We start from the raw sequence: 17,966 nt of genomic DNA on the forward strand, positions 1-17,966 counted from the left end.
ACTCACAAACCACATTTCTAAGCGACCTGTTGAGAGACCTACAAGAAACCAATACAAACCAGGCCAGTCTAGAAGTTCTGCACCCTCTTCCTGCCCAGGATGTCAGTGATGAACCAGGCCCAGGTGGGAGCATACTGCCACACATAGTAGAACAGCAGAAAGGTCTGCCGGGCGATCCACATCTCCTTGGCGCCATCGGTTATACCCACCAGGATGAGACACACACAACGACTAGTGGATATCTTGTGTTGCTGGTCCCCAGCAGTGGGAATGGCCTTAGATAGGAAAGGGATAAGAAGGAAATTAATGTCAACACTTTTACAAAAATGCATGTTCACTTGAATGACTATTATTTGAAAGACTGGACTATCTGTGACTGTTCAGGCCCTGGACATTCTGTGCTGATGACTCTCCTTAGGAAGTCAGCTCTGAGCGAAGAGAATTGAAGAAGCCCTGTGGACAGAAGAGATTTATCTCATGTCTCACTCAATGTATGTGTCTAGATGGTGTACATCTACAAACGGGCAGAGGGCAGCCCATGATTGATCTCACCTGAAGAGCATGTTTACTGGCAGAGTATCCGGTTGCCAGTGGTGCTGCAGCTAGGCCGACCACACTGCATGACCCTCGTTGCATCATGTGGGGCAACACCTGCTTGGTGAATAACACTGTGCCCAGGAAGGTGTGTTTCATCAGGGCCTGGTACACATCCACACCGGTCTCCAGGCACAGAGAACGCTGGCTGCGGCCACCATTGTTAATCAGGATGTCAATCTGAATGGGCATAGAGAGGGAGATAGGAACAAAACAAGCCAGCATAGACAGATGGGGTGAGTCATGACTTATATCACCAATTATCTTATTTTTTTAATGGAATTAATTAAATGTATTCATTATACACAGGTAGGACAATCTGTCATGGGTATAACACAAAAAACACACCCAGAATAAGAAAACACACAAGTGTCAAACGCACATTAGTTTGCAATTTCGTCATGTAAAAACTGCCGCACTAGCATTTTCCACCCCTTACGCCAGGTTCAGCAATTTACCTGTCTAACATCAGCTCACTTGCTCTGTGGTGGGAGGGGTGTAAATATTTGAGGTGTGTGCTTAAAAACTTGCACCAATATACCAATTTCAGTCAGTGCCACTGGCAGGGCCGGCGTTATGGGCGGGCCTTAGGGGGCCTGGCCCGCCCTACCATACCTCCTTGCCCATACAAATAAAACATTGAAATATTGATCATTTATTTGACCGAGACATGCACGGACAGAAAGATGCATCAATCTCAGTTAAAGCGTCCAAGCGAGTGAAACAGCGCCCCTCTGTCTCAGTATGTGGAGACCATGTATTTGATGCTGTCTGGACCAAAAGAGTATGGCATGTCATACTATTTCTGTCCAGACAGCGTCAGATACATTTGCTACATATAGGCCGTGTCTAGACTTGACAGTTCACGCAGCTTTAGTATTCTGATCATAGAGTTCTGTTCATGGAATTCCGAACGCGTCATGCGTCTACACCTACATTTAAATGTGTCTACCGTGTCCACAGTGTGTCCGGATTCCCTTTTCCTGGGCTATATTAAAATGCCAGTATGCATTCTACAAGTGGTGAAATAGGCAAAATACGATAGTTTCGTTTATTAATTTATTAATAACTGCCTATCATTGTTTTTGCGACCTGTGGACAACCAATGAAAAATGCACTCTTGCAGCAGCTGCATAGTATAGATCCCAGCCTATAGAACAAAAGTTTGAGGGAGTTCCTCCCTTCTAAACTCCTCAGTGGTTTTGTCCTCCATATTGTCAAAAACGAGTTTATTTAAGAAAACCACGAGTGGGGCTTTTTTTGCTCAACCTCATTCATGCTGAAAAAAAAAGAAAAATCCAAAGGCCTAATGGACACATGCTCAAACTCACACACTTTTGCTAGACTTAAAACAGCTTATTGAGATATCTAAGTGTCACCAACAAAAACATCAACAATAGGCCTATAGTAAATGCAGAATATGACATTAATCTTTTCACATTTAGCACTTTTCAGTACACTCTTAGAAAAAAAAAGGTGCTATGTAGAACCTAAAAGTCTTCAGCTGTCCCCATATGAGAACCCTTTGGAGAACCCTTTTTTGTTCCAGGTAGAACCCTTTTGGTTGCAGGTAGAACCCTTTTGGGTTCAATGTAGTACCCTTTCCACAGAGGGTTCATATATGGAACCCAAAAAGGGTTCTACCTTGAACCAAAAAGGGTTCTACCTGGAACCAAAAAGGGTTCTTCCTGGAACCAAAAAGGGTTCTCCTATGGGGACAGCCGAAGAACCCTTTTGGAACTCTTTTTTTCTAAGAGTGTAGTGCTCAAGCTTGCCATTCCATGAGAGCAGCATAAACAACAGAGTAGGCTAATAAGTCCTTCGTTTTTGGGTTATGCTCAGGTAAAACAATTTGGCGAATCTATATTTCCACATTTCCAAGTCCTATTCTTGAAGATCAAGGGGTATTAAATTAATTGGAATGACTGGAAATCTGACAGACTTTGGTTTTTAATGTAAAGATAGTGTTTGCCCTCAGGCCTAGAGGGAAGCCAGTGTCATTTAAATACAATGCTATTTATCTATAAACAAATTAACAACAGACTTTCAGCATGCTTATAGAGAAGGGCACTCAACATGTACTACACTGACACAATTAACTGATGATTGGTTGAAATAAATTCATAATAAGAAGATTGTGGGAGCTGTACTGTTAGATTTCAGCCTGTGTGTCCATGTAAGCTAATGATTCAACCCTATACGCGTCAGCAACCACAGCTAGTGAAATCACTGCAACCCTAAACAAAGAGTTGCAGTCAGTTTTAGAATGGGTAGCCAGTACTAAACTGGTCCTGAACATCTCTAAAATTAAGAGCATTGTATATGGTACAAGTCATTTTCTAAGTTCTAGACCTCAGCTGAATCTGGAAATGAATGGTGTGGCTGTTGAACAAGTTGAGGAGACTAAATTACTTGTTGTTACCTTAGATTCTAAACTGTCATGGTCAAAAAATATTGAATTGTTGTAAGTCTGTCTGTGATAAAGAGATGCTCTGCTTTTTTGACACCACACTCCACAAAGCAAGTCCTGCAGGCTCTAGTTTGATCTTATCTTGATTATTGTCCAGTCATATGGTCAAGTGCTGCAAAGGACCTAGTTAAGCTGCAGCTGGCCCAGAACAGAGTGGCACATTTTGCTCTTCATTGTAATCAGAGGGCTAATATCAATGCTATGCATCCCAGTCTCTCTTGGCTAAGAGCTGGGGAAAGACTGACTGCATCAATTCCTGTTTTTATAAGAAACATTAATGTGTTAGAAATTCAAAATTGTTTGCATAGTCAACTTACATATAGCACTGACACACACACTTACCCCACCAGACATGCCACCAGGGGTCTGTTCACAGTCCCCAGGTCCAGAACAAATTCAAGGAAACATACAGCATTACACAGAGCCATGATTGTGAGTGAACAGCAAACCTGTGAACAGCAAACCTGGTTTAAAAAAACAAATAAAGCAACACCTCATGGCACAACGCCTCTCCCCCATATTACCTACTTGTTGTGTGTATGTACTGACATGTATGTGTAACTGATAGATGCACACACACACACTACATGTTAATGTTTTTAAATGTATGTAAATTGTAAAGTATTTTGTCTGTAATGTATTTTTCGTTATGTGTCGGACCCCAGTAAGACTAGCTGTCGCCATTGGCATCGGCTAATGGGGATCCTAATAAAACAAAATCAAATATAGCCTAATGGTCTTATTATCTGTAGTAGAAAGCAATTGGTTAGAAGAAAGCTACATAACCAACTCATCAAGTAAAACGCAACATCCATTTATGGCCAACTATGTAAACTCTAACATTGATTTATCCTGCAATAGATGCCATTCAATTGGAAATATTTATTTTTGTCTTCTTCTAATGCCTTTTAAGGGGAAAGTAATCTAAAAGTAATTTGATTACGTTACTGAGTTCAGGTAATCCAAAAGTTACGTTACTGATTACAATTTTGGACAGGTAACTAGTAACTAACGGATTACATTTAGAATGTAACCTACCCAACCCTGCAGGTAGCTAACAGAGGTTTCAGTAGTCAGCACCTCACCCCATAACTCCACTCTGATTTCAGAGGACCTACTCAATTTAGGTCTGGACCCAAAAATAATTGCCTCAGTTTTACCTAAGTGCAGAGATAGCTTATTATCGCCAAGCTATTTGCTAATGTTAGTAAGCTCTATGCTAAGTATGCTCTCCAACATAGTTTTACTTTTGTGAGACACCAGAAGTGTAGAGTCATCCGCATAAAGGAAAACACGGCAAGAAAAAGCATCTTTCATATAATTAATATACAGTAAAAACAGTAGAGGCCCAAGCACGCTCCCCTGCGGAATGCCACATCTCATTGCTTTTGCCTGAGACAGTGAACCATTAACATCTACTACTTGCTCCCTACCTGATAAATAGGACTTTACCCAGCCTAGAGGGATACTTATAACACAACACCAACAACTACTGATGGCAGTAACTAACTACTGTAGCTAACTAGCCAGCTAACCTCTGTATTAGCTAGCTGGCTAGCATTTATGAGTCCAGCAAATACGTTCCTCACACGCTAGGAATGTATTTCCTCCAATGTCATAATGAAAAGGTGTCTCTCAGTCCCAAAACACACGTTTTATGGAGACTTGTGGGAGAAGTGCTAATGATGTCGCCCATTGTAGTTATGCGCTTTCAGTAGCCTGATTGCGTCCAGACTGAGGACGCACACAATGTATCCCTGACCACCTCCTGAAGTGGTCAGCCAGATCTGAACACAATCAGACAACAAAGCAACTTTTGTGCGTCTAGACTCGTCTTTTCAATGCGATCTTCGTATTCTGATATCAGAAGTCGCATGTACAGTGGCTTGCGAAAGTATTCACCCCCTTTGGTATTTTTCCTATTTTGTTGCCTTACAACCTGGAAGTAAAATATATTTTTGGGGGGTTTGTATCATTTGATTTACACAAGATGCCTACAAATTTGAAGATGCAAAATATTTTTTGGGGTGAAACAAACAAGAAATAAGACAAAAAAACAGAAAACTTGAGCGTGCATAACTATTCACCCCCCCCAAAGTCAATACTTTGTAGAGCCACCTTTTGCAGCAATTACAGCTGCAAGTCTCTTGGGGTATGTCTCTATAAGCTTGGCACATCTAGCCACTGGGATTTTTGCCCATTCTTCAAGGCAAAACCGCTCCAGCTCCTTCAAGTTGGATGGGTTCCGCTGGTGTACAGCAATCTTTAAGTCATACCACAGATTCTCAATTGGATTGAGGTCTGGGCTTTGACTAGGCCATTCCAAGACATTTAAATGTTTCCCCTTAAACCATTTGAGTGTTGCTTTAGCAGTATGCTTAGGGTCATTGTCCTGCTGGAAGGTGAACCTCCGTCCCAGTCTCAAATCTATGGAGGACTGAAACAGGTTTCCCTCAATAATTTCCCTGTATTTAGCTCCATCCATCATTCCTTCAATTCTGACCAGTTTCCCAGTCCCTGCCGATGAAAAATATCCCCACAGCATGATGCTGCCACCACCATGCTTCACTGTGGGGATGGTGTTCTCAGGGTGATGAGAAGTGTTGGGTTTGCCCCAGACATAGCGTTTTCCTTGATGGCCAAAAAGCTCAATTTCAGTCTCATCTGACCAGAGTACCTTCTTCCATATGTTTGGGGAGTCTCCCACATGCCTTTTGGCGAACACCAAACGTGTTTGCTTATTTTTTCCTTTAAACAATGGCTTTTTTCTGGCCACTCTTCCATAAAGCCCAGCTCTGTGGAGTGTACGGCTTAAAGTGGTCCTATGGACAGATACTACAATATCCACTGTGGAGCTTTGCAGCTCCTTCAGGGTAATCTTTGGTCTCTTTTTTGCCTCTCTGATTAATGCCCTCCTTGCCTGGTCCGTGAGTTTTGGTGGGCGGCCCTCTCTTGGCAGGTTTGTTGTGGTGCCATATTCTTTCCATTTTTTATAATGGATTTAATGGTGCTCCCTGGGATGTTCAAAGTTTCTGATCTTTTTTTATAACCCAACCCTGATCTGTACTTCTCCACAAATATGTCCCTGACCTGTTTGGAGAGCTCCTTGGTCTTCATGGTGCCGCTTGCTTGGTGGTGCCCCTTGCTTAGTGGTGTTGCAGACTCTGGGGCCTTTCAGAACAGGTGTATATATAATGAGATCATGTGACACTTAGAATGCACACAGGTGGACTTTATTTAACTAACTATGTGACTTCTGAAGGTAATTGGATGCACCAGATCTTATTTAGGGGCTTCATAGCAAAGGGGGTGAATACATATGCACGCACCACTTTTCCGTGATTTATTTTGTATAATTTGTGGAAACAAGTTCTTTTTTTCATTTCACTTCACCAATTTGGACTATTTTGTGTATGTCCATTACATGAAATCCAAATAAAAATCAATTTAAAGTACAGATTGTAATGCAACAAAATAGGAAAAATGCCAAGGGGGATGAATACTTTTGCAAGGCACTGTAAGTGTCAAGTGTAGACACGACCATAGAAGGGGCACTGTTTCGCTCGCTTGGATGCTTTCTCCGGTGATATGGTTTCAGCAGAGAGGAAGACACGAAGCGAGAGCGAGCTCACTCATGAGGGTGTGTGTTTACCACACACCCTCATGCCTTATTGCTTAAGTAGACATTTCCATTTCCACTTTCTCTTTATATTGGATCTTTTTCCAGCTCCTGTGAACAGTTTGGATGTGCGCAAAACCCTCCATAGTCTATGTTGTCTTAGGCCTAATATTATATGCCAACAGGGAGCAATTATGGTGCCTGTAACTGTATTTAGATAATTTAAAACAAGTTTTATTTTTTTAGACTTGGATTAGAATTATTCAGTGTCTTTTTAGATCTTATGAATAGTGAATTGAATCTTGATCATTGACACCGTTTGGCAAGTCCATGGCTCAGACATAATGCATTTTAGGCCTACAGTAGGCCTATATCAGTGTGAATGCTATGTACAGTGGGGAAAAAAAGTATTTAGTCAGCCACCAATTGTGCAAGTTCTCCCACTTAAAAAGATGAGAGAGGCCTGTAATTTTCATCATAGGTACACGTCAACTATGACAGACAAATTGAGAAAAAGAAATCCAGAAAATCACATTGTAGGATTTTTAATGAATTTATTTGCAAATTATGGTGGAAAATAAGTATTTGGTCACCTACAAACAAGCAAGATTTCTGGCTCTCACAGACCTGTAACTTCTTCTTTAAGAGGCTCCTCTGTCCTCCACTCGTTACCTGTATTAATGGCACCTGTTTGAACTTGTTATCAGTATAAAAGACACCTGTCCACAACCTCAAACAGTCACACTCCAAACTCCACTATGGCCAAGACCAAAGAGCTGTCAAAGGACACCAGAAACAAAATTGTAGACCTGCACCAGGCTGGGAAGACTGAATCTGCAATAGGTAAGCAGCTTGGTTTGAAGAAATCAACTGTGGGAGCAATTATTAGGAAATGGAAGACATACAAGACCACTGATAATCTCCCTCGATTCGGGGCTCCACGCAAGATCTCACCCCGTGGGGTCAAAATGATCACAAAAACGGTGAGCAAAAATCCCAGAACCACACGGGGGGACCTAGTGAATGACCTGCAGAGAGCTGGGACCAAAGTAACAAAGCCTACCATCAGTAACACACTACGCCGCCAGGGACTCAAATCCTGCAGTGCCCCCTGCTTAAGCCAGTACATGTCCAGGCCCGTCTGAAGTTTGCTAGAGTGCATTTGGATGATCCAGAAGAGGATTGGGAGAATGTCATATGGTCAGATGAAACCAAAATATAACTTTTTGGTAAAAACTCAACTCGTCGTGTTTGGAGGACAAAGAATGCTGAGTTGCATCCAAAGAACACCATACCTACTGTGAAGCATGGGGGTGGAAACATCATGCTTTGGGGCTGTTTTTCTGCAAAGGGACCAGGACGACTGATCCGTGTAAAGGAAAGAATGAATGGGGCCATGTATCGTGAGATTTTGAGTGAAAACCCCCTTCCATCAGCAAGGGCATTGAAGATGAAACGTGGCTGGGTCTTTCAGCATGACAATGATCCCAAACACACCGCCCGGGCAACGAAGGAGTGGCTTCGTAAGAAGCATTTCAAGATCCTGGAGTGGCCTAGCCAGTCTCCAGATCTCAACCCCATAGAAAATCTTTGGAGGGAGTTGAAAGTCCGTGTTGCCCAGCGACAGCCCCAAAACATCATTGCTCTAGAGGAGATCTGCATGGAGGAATGGGCCAAAATACCAGCAACAGTGTGTGAAAACCTTGTGAAGACTTACAGAAAACGTTTGACCTGTGTCATTGCCAACAAAGGGTATATAACAAAGTATTGAGAAACATTTGTTATTGACCAAATACTTATTTTCCACCATAATTTGCAAATAAATTCATTAAAAATCCTACAATGTGATTTTCTGGATTTTTTTCTCTCAATTTGTCTGTCATAGTTGACGTGTACCTATGATGAAAATTACAGGCCTCTCTCATCTTTTTAAGTGGGAGAACTTGCACAATTGGTGGCTGACTAAATACTTTTTTTCCCCACTGTAACAATATTTTTCCATATTGAAGCCATGCATTTAATTAGAACAATGTGGACTGCAAACATGTTCAACATATTTAGCAAATATGGGATATCCTATATTTTGTTATTTTGTTTCTGTAGGCTATTTAACAAACTAGGCTGTAACGGACTAACATTCTAATTGGAGTTGATGACAACGCAAAACATAAAATACTAAATACACGGATTAAAGCAACCACATATTTTGCCATGGAGCACGTTCTGATTGGCCAGTGAGGAGTCAAGCCTAGAGACACACCTACAACTTGTTTATTCATCAAAACCCAGCCTTTACATGCCACCGCCAGCTACTGCTCACATAATTCTGGTTGTGAAAATAGCACAAATATTTCTGACACACCCCCAAACCTTTACTATTGTGTTAGGCTTTATAAAATAGAGCCCTTAGAATAAGACAACACATCTAATAAGACTGAGCTGTACTGGTGTCACGACATCCTCCGAAGCTGCCTCCTCTCCTGGTTTGGACAGGCTTTGGCGTTCGTCGTCACCGGCCTTCTAGCCACAGCCGCTCCTCATCTCATCATTCCATTTGTTTTGTCTTGTTTATTACACACACCTGGTTCATATCGCCTCATTAGTACTTGTATAAGTGTTCCCTCTGCCCCCTTGTCCTTGTGTGTGACTGTTTATTGTGAGGAGAGTGTAGCTCGGTTGAGCTCTGTGTATTTTGTATTGCCAGGGTATTTTTTCCCCCTGTGTGCCTGTTTGGTTCCAGTGCGCCTGTTTTGCGCACTGGACTGTTTGACGCATTTCTGTGTAACTCTGTATTCCGGAATAAATTCTGTATTCTGTGATTTACCCTCCTGCGCCTGACTCCTTCAAATCACCTATCACAACTGAACTTAGCCTTGAATTCCATTTTCATGTTGAGCATGTGCATAATTTGCCTCTGGGAGCTGGTTGGTAGTGAGCATGTCTGTTGAATACAATGTCTTGTCTTTTAAATAAGTAAGGCCAGTCTGGCCAGACTATTAAGTAAATGCTAAGAAACTATGTCCTACGTGACTAATGAATGGTTACTTCTTCAACCTTGATTGAGTGGAAATTGTCAGACACTAAAGTTAAATTAAGCTTACTTAAAATCCCACTGAGATAGAGTGATAAGGGAGAGTTATAAATTAGCGTAGTAGCCTTACATTGCCAAAGTGCAGGATAGCAAGTTTTAGTTTTTGCCTCATGGGATGCCCTCTCCAGCAAATCAAGTGGAAGTACAAGAATGTCCTTCTCTTGTAAGTTGGAGCGCTCTTGGGGAAGAAACATTTTAAATGTTAACCCGGTCAGAAATTGCGGGGCTAGGAGGTGTATAAAATCACAATTACTACTGTTAATGCATCGAAGTGGTAGGCTATGAAATGTTTCATTCTTAATAGTCAAGTTAATCAACACAATGGTGTGCAAGAGCATGTGTGGCCTTCATTAGACTGCAGAACATTCTCACTCACCCAAACAGTGACGTTTCACCTGATCCAACTCATCCACTCAGCAGGCTGATAGAATCAGACGAGACCCACATCCAGCTAGTTGGTAAGCCAGCTCCTCCCCTATACCACCAGTCCATTCAACTTGGTCTCTAGAAGACAACCAGCCAATTGTGTTACTGTTCACAGCTAATACTGTGCCTGTTTGTAGGTAGAGTACAGTAGGGTGTTCACTGTTCATAGCCTGGTGGAACCAGCCTGATTGCTGTGTTCACCATTCTATTTGAAGGGAAATAGAATGGTGAATGAAGCGATCAGGCTGGTTCCACCAGGCTAGGGTTCTTCAACCTCTGACCTGAAAATACTGAGAAACAGTACTACAGCCAAAGATTATGGATATACTGACAAGAAGATACATGTCTCTCCGCCCTAACAATGGGAGTTGTTGTCCACAAAGCGGCACTGTGGGCTGTCTAGCTCCCTCCAACCCTTTCTTTGGATTGGTGGATACATCTCATTATTGTAATCCTTTTTTGAATATTCGATGAGAGAGATGCTATGCTACTAGCCTCATGCCATGAATATGCATAGCCATCTCGAGACAACTCCAATATAAAGTGTTTTTTCTCAAGGTTGTCGGGATGTCACCTGTCCTACTTATATCAGTACACTCGTAACAACTTAAGCGTTACAAAACGTATATTCAATCAAATAAACCTCACATAGCAAATAAGATATATTTTTTTGTTGACCAAATTCGACACTCATTTTGACCTCCATGCTTGGTGGGCGAAACAATAAAAGGGGAGGGAGATTTTCCACCGAGTTGGGCCTCGCTCTTCCTCTCTGCTACAGCCTTGTTTGAGAGTGCTGGTGGAGGGTCATATTGTATCATAGTACAGTTGTGGCTTTCATATCCCCTATTACCTGGTTACCCACCTTTTTCAACCATTATAGACCAGCGGCCTCATTTATCAATACTGCATATAAACTATTCTAAAATACTACTTACGAACTGAATTTACAATGGTCAAACGCATAGAAAAAGTATGATTTATCAAACAATCCTACGAGTGTCTTACACACACCGATAGGAGAAAACCATAGATAAATACCAATTGTTCTCAGTCTCTTCTTCTTTGGTATTATGGTGGTCCGCAAACAAATGTTATAGGTGCATGCCGCCACCTACTATATTGTCTGTGTATCAGCCTACTATTCTGTAGTATAAATTCATTACACTTTGTGTAAAAATTGCCCTACCAACTAACCATACACCCATTAAAACCTCATCACTATTCCACTACTTTGGCCCTATCTGATCCTACACCAGGCCATCAACCTGGGAGGACGGGACACTATCGTTCAAAACACCTTGTAACTCTTCTGCAATAAAATCTTGTACACCCAGGTACTTCTCTGCAGCTGCCACCACAACATCCATCCTCTGTGATTTACGTTCCATTCCTGCAGTACAGTTGACAACCATGGCCATGAACAGCAAAAAAATAAGAGAAATACTGAAGCACATGTTATTCCTATCACTCTCTATTGACCTCGGCCTGCTCACAGGGATCCTCTTAGGATCCCTCACCCTGGACCCATCTTCCTCTACTACTCTCTTCACTGCCTCAGCATACGACACCTTATGCACTACTCTGATCCTGGCAACCCCAACCTGCCTTTCTCTCACCAGCCACCTCTGATCTCCAGCACCATGGGTACCCCTACAGTTTACACACACAACCTTTTCCACTGATACTACACATTCCTTTGTCTCATGTCCTCCTGCACACTTCTCACATCTAGGAATCTCCCTCCTACACACTGCTGCCACATGACCATAAGCTTGATACCTAAAACACCGTAATGGGTTTGCGCCAACATCTCTCACGGCATAACTGACACATCCTAACTTGACTTTATCTAGTAAAAACATAAAAATTCAGTAGTACAGACAGTGTCTTCTCTGTTTCAGATACCAGGAATATTCAACTTTAGTTGGCCCTGCTCAACATTTAACGCCACTCCAGTTATCACTCCTTTCAATGGCACCCTGCTCCTGAGAGGAAAGCAAATCACAGTTCTTGTCTCCAGTCGCGTGGTGCTAAGCGCATGCTCGCTCTGAATGGCAGAAACACAAAAAATCGACACAATTCCCCTTCCAGTCACTTTCACCGACCCAACTTTCCCCAACCTCTTCTCCATCCAACCTGACATCACATATGGATCAGCCAGAAGGCAAGGATCCATTCTCTCCCAAGATCTCACACACTGGGCAAAAAAACGTATTTATCACCATCGGGAAGAGGCTCAAACTCTATGGTCTTTACTGCACCTGACACCGCAGTTAATTAATCCTCACTCTCATCATGTTCAATTTCCTTCTGCAGTACTCCATATTTCCTCTTAATATGTTCCACTTCCTTCCTTTTTTTCCTGCCCGCCTTTTTACCACCCTCAATGGGTTCCCCTGACTACCATCTTGTCACTCTGTTCTCAGCCTCAGTGCTCGTGCACGACCATGGCAGTTTGCATTTCGAAACGCCCCTAATTAACCAAATATGGTCAAAATCATACCTTTAAACCCCGTTGGGAATATACAACGCGGTACCATGAAATACAAGGGCGCAATCCAAAATAGCTAAGAAAAAAAAACTTTTACGAGACTGAAATACAGGTGCTAGTGTCAGAGATTGAGGACAACCAAAAGGTTTTATTTGGCTCGCTCAGTTGTGGCTTGATCAGTAAAAATAAAAAAGAAAGGACCACTAGGACAACTCAAGTTGCTTTAGCAATGGCAAATATACTTCAAATGAGTAGGCACTCACCAATAAGCCATTGTCGTGACGTGACTTACTTTAATGTATGACTGTTATTTATCGAATCGCCTAACTATGTTTAATTGTCACTCGATTAAATTAATCATGTAACAATTAACTCATCAGGAATTTGGGGCACCACGGAAGAAGTTGTTTAACGAGTTACCATCTCCCGAATTAAACTCTTAGAATATATTTATTTTATATATCGATAACAGTCACTTATCAAATAATTACCTCTTATCAGTCTCATTCTGAACGTCGCAGAATCCTTGAACCTGCAAGAACCCTAACCTTATTGATTAATCAGCAATACACAAATTGGCTTAATGATTTATTTACTAACTAACTAAATAATAACACAATACAAACACACACACACATAGGTTATTGATTACTAACGTAATACAATGAAAACAGGTCCCTAGTGGACTGGACTAACAATAGCATGAATGCTTGGGTAGAAGGAGGGTCAGAGTGGAAGGGAAAGACAGATTCAAACTATCGTGGTTACTTTGGAAACTATGCTCACGGAAATACAAATGCTTAAAACCCCACTAAACGCTCATTCGGAGTAGAAATGCAACATGTATTTACGTGTAGCTGTCCTCGATAGTTGAGTTGATGATGTAGGACTCTGGTTTGCCCACCAGAGATCCCAGTGTCCTTGGTAAAGTTTCTGGTCGTAGTTGTGGTTAGAATGGATACTTTAGATGTACCAGCGGTTGTCTGAGAGGGATTGTCCTTCCCAACTCATGTCTTTAGTGAAAGTTCTCTAGACGACTATACATGCCAGCTGCAGACTGAGATGATAAGGTCTAGTGCATTGTCTTCTTCTTCACCTCGTGTAGAGGTTGAGAGTTTCAGAGTTTCTCCATTTCAAACGTGTGGACTAACGTCTCACGTTTTCTGGTCTTTCTGGTCTAACCATTTTGTAACATGCAGCTTCAGCTTCACGCTTCCTGGTCTGGTAGAAATTCAACCATTTGCAACATTTAGCTCACGCTTCACGTCTGCTGGTCTTCCTTTGGTAATGGAGTTGTAGTTTTAAACCAATGTGTAACGTTTAGCTCACGCTTCACGTCTGCTGGTCTTGTAGAGTGTCAACCATTTTAAGCCATGGGGCTTCCTGGTCTGAGGTAAATTTAGTCACAAGGCTTTTTATGCACTCGGGGTAAAAGGGGATTTCCATCATGTTTGTGCTCATCTGGGCGTGGCCACTGACTAAGAACAAATCAATATGGAAAACAATCATCTCATCTAGAATGCTAAATTCACATTGTTATCTTCACAAAAGTATTGTTATACTTAATCATTCATTTTATACAACAATTAGATGCAAACCTCATAACTGGGAAGTGTACACCCCCAGAGATACAGTTATGTTGTTCCACCGTCTTTAATGACATCACAACATAGTAACGGATTTGACATGATTGTATACTATAGCTAAGAAAGTAATACTAAGTGTATGTTGTGTAGTAAGCTGTTTGTAGCCCATTTGCATCACCCTAATAATTTTGTCTATTTTCCCCTCTTAATTTTGCCTACTGTTCTGACTTGGTGGTGCACATGTAGCCTATAACCTGTTTTAGAGAAATGTAATCATTGAATATTGTAAGCGCTTTCATTGTCTGATTATATGCCCCCTTTACGGTTCTGACTTGGTGTACAGGGAGAACACTGTAAGAACGGCCCATGTTCTGAATTCTGTCACTGTATATTTCAAAAGTGTTGAACAAATAGTTATATTGACTACGTCCGTACTAGCTCGCTCATTAATGTCTTAATCGAAATTACTTATTGCCTCTTATCCGCTTGTTGTCTCCTTATGCCCTAGTTTGTACATCTCAATTGTCAGTAGAAACCACATCTGTTTAAGCAAGTCAGCCATATCAGCTATGTTTTTTTTTAAGGCAGTAAATGAGGCTGAATTAACTGTTTCGCTGCCAGATAAGGCTCCGCTGATAGCCAGGTGTAGTAGTGGTAAGGTGATGGGACTGCTGTTGGGACTCTGCTGTTGGGACAGCATTATGTAGGCCCTAACAGTTTGTGGGCACCGTTTTTCACTGTTATAGTGCAATTAATGTATTGTTTAGTGTTGTGTTGTGTAGTGGCTTTGCTGGCATGCATCCCCCAATTTTAGTTTTTGTTTGCCCCACCAAGATTTACATGCTAAAATCGTCACTGATTTCAACAATGGTTTCACTTTCACATGTACCTCTAATTTAACAAATTACTGTACTTTATATGGATTATTATCGTAACAAATGCACTGATATGTCAAGATATGTTGCATGAATTCACAATGGAAATACAATGAAATCAAAACATGCTTTAATTATTACTCTCACAATTTCACACATTTTCAACATACCCTACATGGCCAAAGGTATGTGGACACCTGCTCCTCGAACATCTCATTCACGGGCATTAATATGGAGTTGGTCCCTCCTTTGCTGCTATAACAGCCTCCACTCTTCTGGGAAGGCTTTCCACTAGATGTTGGAACATAGCTGCGGGGACTTGCTTCCATTCAGCCACAACAGCATTAGTGAGGTCGGGCACTGATGTTGGGCGATTAGGCCTGGCTCGCAGTCGGTGTTCCAATTCATCCCAAAGGTGTTCGATGGGGTTGAGGTCAGGGCTCTGTGCAGGTCTGTCAAGTTCTTCCACACTGATCTCGACAAAACGTTTCTTTATGGACCTCGCTTTGTGCACGGGGGCATTGTCATGCTGAAACAGGAAAGGGCCTTTCCCAAACTGTTGCCACAAATTTGGAAGCACAGAATCGTCTAGAATATCATTGTATGCTGTAGCGTTAATATTTCCCTTGACTGGAACTAAGGGGCCTAGCCCAAACCATGAAAAACAGCCCCAGACCATTATTCCTCCTCCACCAAACTTTATAGTCTGCACTCTGCATTCGGGCAGGAATCGTTCTCCTGGCATCCGCCAAACCCAGATTCGTCTTTCGGACTGCCAGATGGTGCACGTGATTCATCACTCCAGAGAACGCGTTTCCACTGCGCCAGAGTCCAATGGCGGCGAGCTTTACATCACTCCAGCCAACGCTTGGCATTGCACATGGTGATCTTAGGCTTGTGTGCTGCTCGATTTTTACGCGCTCCATGCTTCAGCACTTGGTGGTCCCGTTCTGTGAGCTTGTGTGGCCTACCACTTCGCCAGCCGTTGTTGCTCCTAGACTTTTCCACTTCACAATAACAGCACTTACAGTTGACCGGGGCAGCTCTAGCAGGGCAGAAATTTGACGAACTGACTTGTTGGAAAGGTGGCATCCTATGACGGTGCCACGTTGAAAGTCACTGAGCTCTTCAGTAAGGCCATTCTACTGCCAATGTTTGTCTATGGAGATTGCAGTGCTCAATTTTATACACCTGACAGCAACGGGTGTGGCTGAAATAGCCAAATCCACTAATTTGAAGGGGTTTCCACATTCTTTTGTATATATAGTGTATATTTTCCCCATTATAGGCTTGACAAGCAGTTCCCTTGTTCCATCACTTGGCACTGTGCATAATTAAGCATGTCATGACCATGTGCAAATTTACGCACACTCAAGCAAACGTTCATATTGAAAAATCGCACACTGTGGGTGGAAATGATCCCACGCATGGTTTACTCTGTGCCTACGCATGATTGATAAATGAGCCCCCTAGTCCCTACACCTTGTTGTAATTGGCCCCTCTTGAACCTTGAGGGTAAGCAACCAAGGTAAAGGTTGCTTTGAGTACATATTTGGTAGTGAGTGGAAACGCCAAGAGGATGCTTCACATTTATACATCCAGTGAAATACCTGTCTCATTGTTCTATCTGTGGCCAAATGCTCGCTGGGTTCCCTTATATTCAATGCTACGGGCACAACAATGTCATACTCGTTTGCACCAGACAGTATCAGATAGATGGCCTACACGTAGAGAGACAGAGGTCGCTGTTTCGCTTGCCTCGGATGCTTTCTCCTGTGAGATACATTCAGCCTCTTGCGAATTGAAGGACAATTATGAAACACAGAGACGAAAGATACGTTATTTAATGTTATTATAATACTTTTTGGGGGGGGAAGCCTCCATCAATACAGGCCACTGGTTACAATATATCTATATTGAAAAACTCCTTGTACATTGCCAGCAGTGGCGACTGCCTGTAGTTCTTGATCAATAAAATTACGGGACAGGTGTTGTTACCTGGCTTGCTCCCTAACAAGGTTGCCCATAGTAAGGTAAAGTCAGCGTCTGCAAATATGAAGTGCACAAACTGTACAAGAAAGTATCATGCAACAATCCATATTCTTCTGTCTGGCTGGTGTGAAAATGTTATGAAAGACAGTCACAACACAAGAACAACGGTCATCTGCAGCCCTTGTGACCACTGAGTTTTAGAGAGGAAGAGGTGAAGAGAGGCCCAATTCCGCGGAAAATCTGTCTCCCTCCAGCAGGTGGCGTTTTTTCGTTTTTCCGCCCACCAAGCAAGGAGTTTTTATATGAATGTCAATGACAGTGTCGAATTTCAAAATGTATTTACTACATGAGGTTAATAGAGTGCCACAGTATCAGTCATAATACCCATAAAATCTAGAGGTCAAACAGGGAAATGGTTCCAATCGTTTTTCCACCATAAATTTTTCCCTTAGGGGATTTTAGAAACACTTAAAATAAGGGCTGTGTTTCGCGTAGGCTTACCCCGGCGTGATGTTTTGATAACCGTGTAAATCTCTCTCGGACAATGTGACTTTTATCAATATATTTGCCTGTTTTTATCCCCAACAAATGAAACGCTAATTAGCTGCTAATGTGGCTATCGTAAAGAACTAAAAATGCCATGATGATCTGGACGAGACTGCCGAATTGAGGCAAAGGTAAGAATCTCTGGATGAACTATCTAATATTAGCTAAATGTAGTAATGAACAAATTGGCAAAAAACATTTTTAAATGTAGGTGTTAGCAAAGGTGGCAGCTAGAGATGACATGCAGGAGTTTGCAGGGATTTGTAGTCTTGC

At 42.1% G+C, this 17,966-nt stretch overlaps 1 pseudogene across 1 annotated transcript; it reads right to left on the bottom strand.

The window, feature by feature from the left end:
- Window positions 1-68: 68 nt before the first annotated feature.
- On the bottom strand, window positions 69-12,025 carry LOC311145608 (dehydrogenase/reductase SDR family member 7-like; annotated as a pseudogene). The gene is made up of 5 exons: window positions 12,021-12,025; window positions 10,151-10,278; window positions 9,845-9,952; window positions 553-774; window positions 69-453 (listed from the first exon to the last, which is right to left on the bottom strand). The product of its transcript is annotated as a dehydrogenase/reductase SDR family member 7-like (transcript).
- Window positions 12,026-17,966: the final 5,941 nt, after the last annotated feature.

Source organism: Coregonus lavaretus (genome assembly GCF_964263955.1).
Source record: "Coregonus lavaretus genome assembly, chromosome: 18".
Lineage (NCBI taxonomy): Eukaryota > Metazoa > Chordata > Actinopteri > Salmoniformes > Salmonidae > Coregonus > Coregonus lavaretus.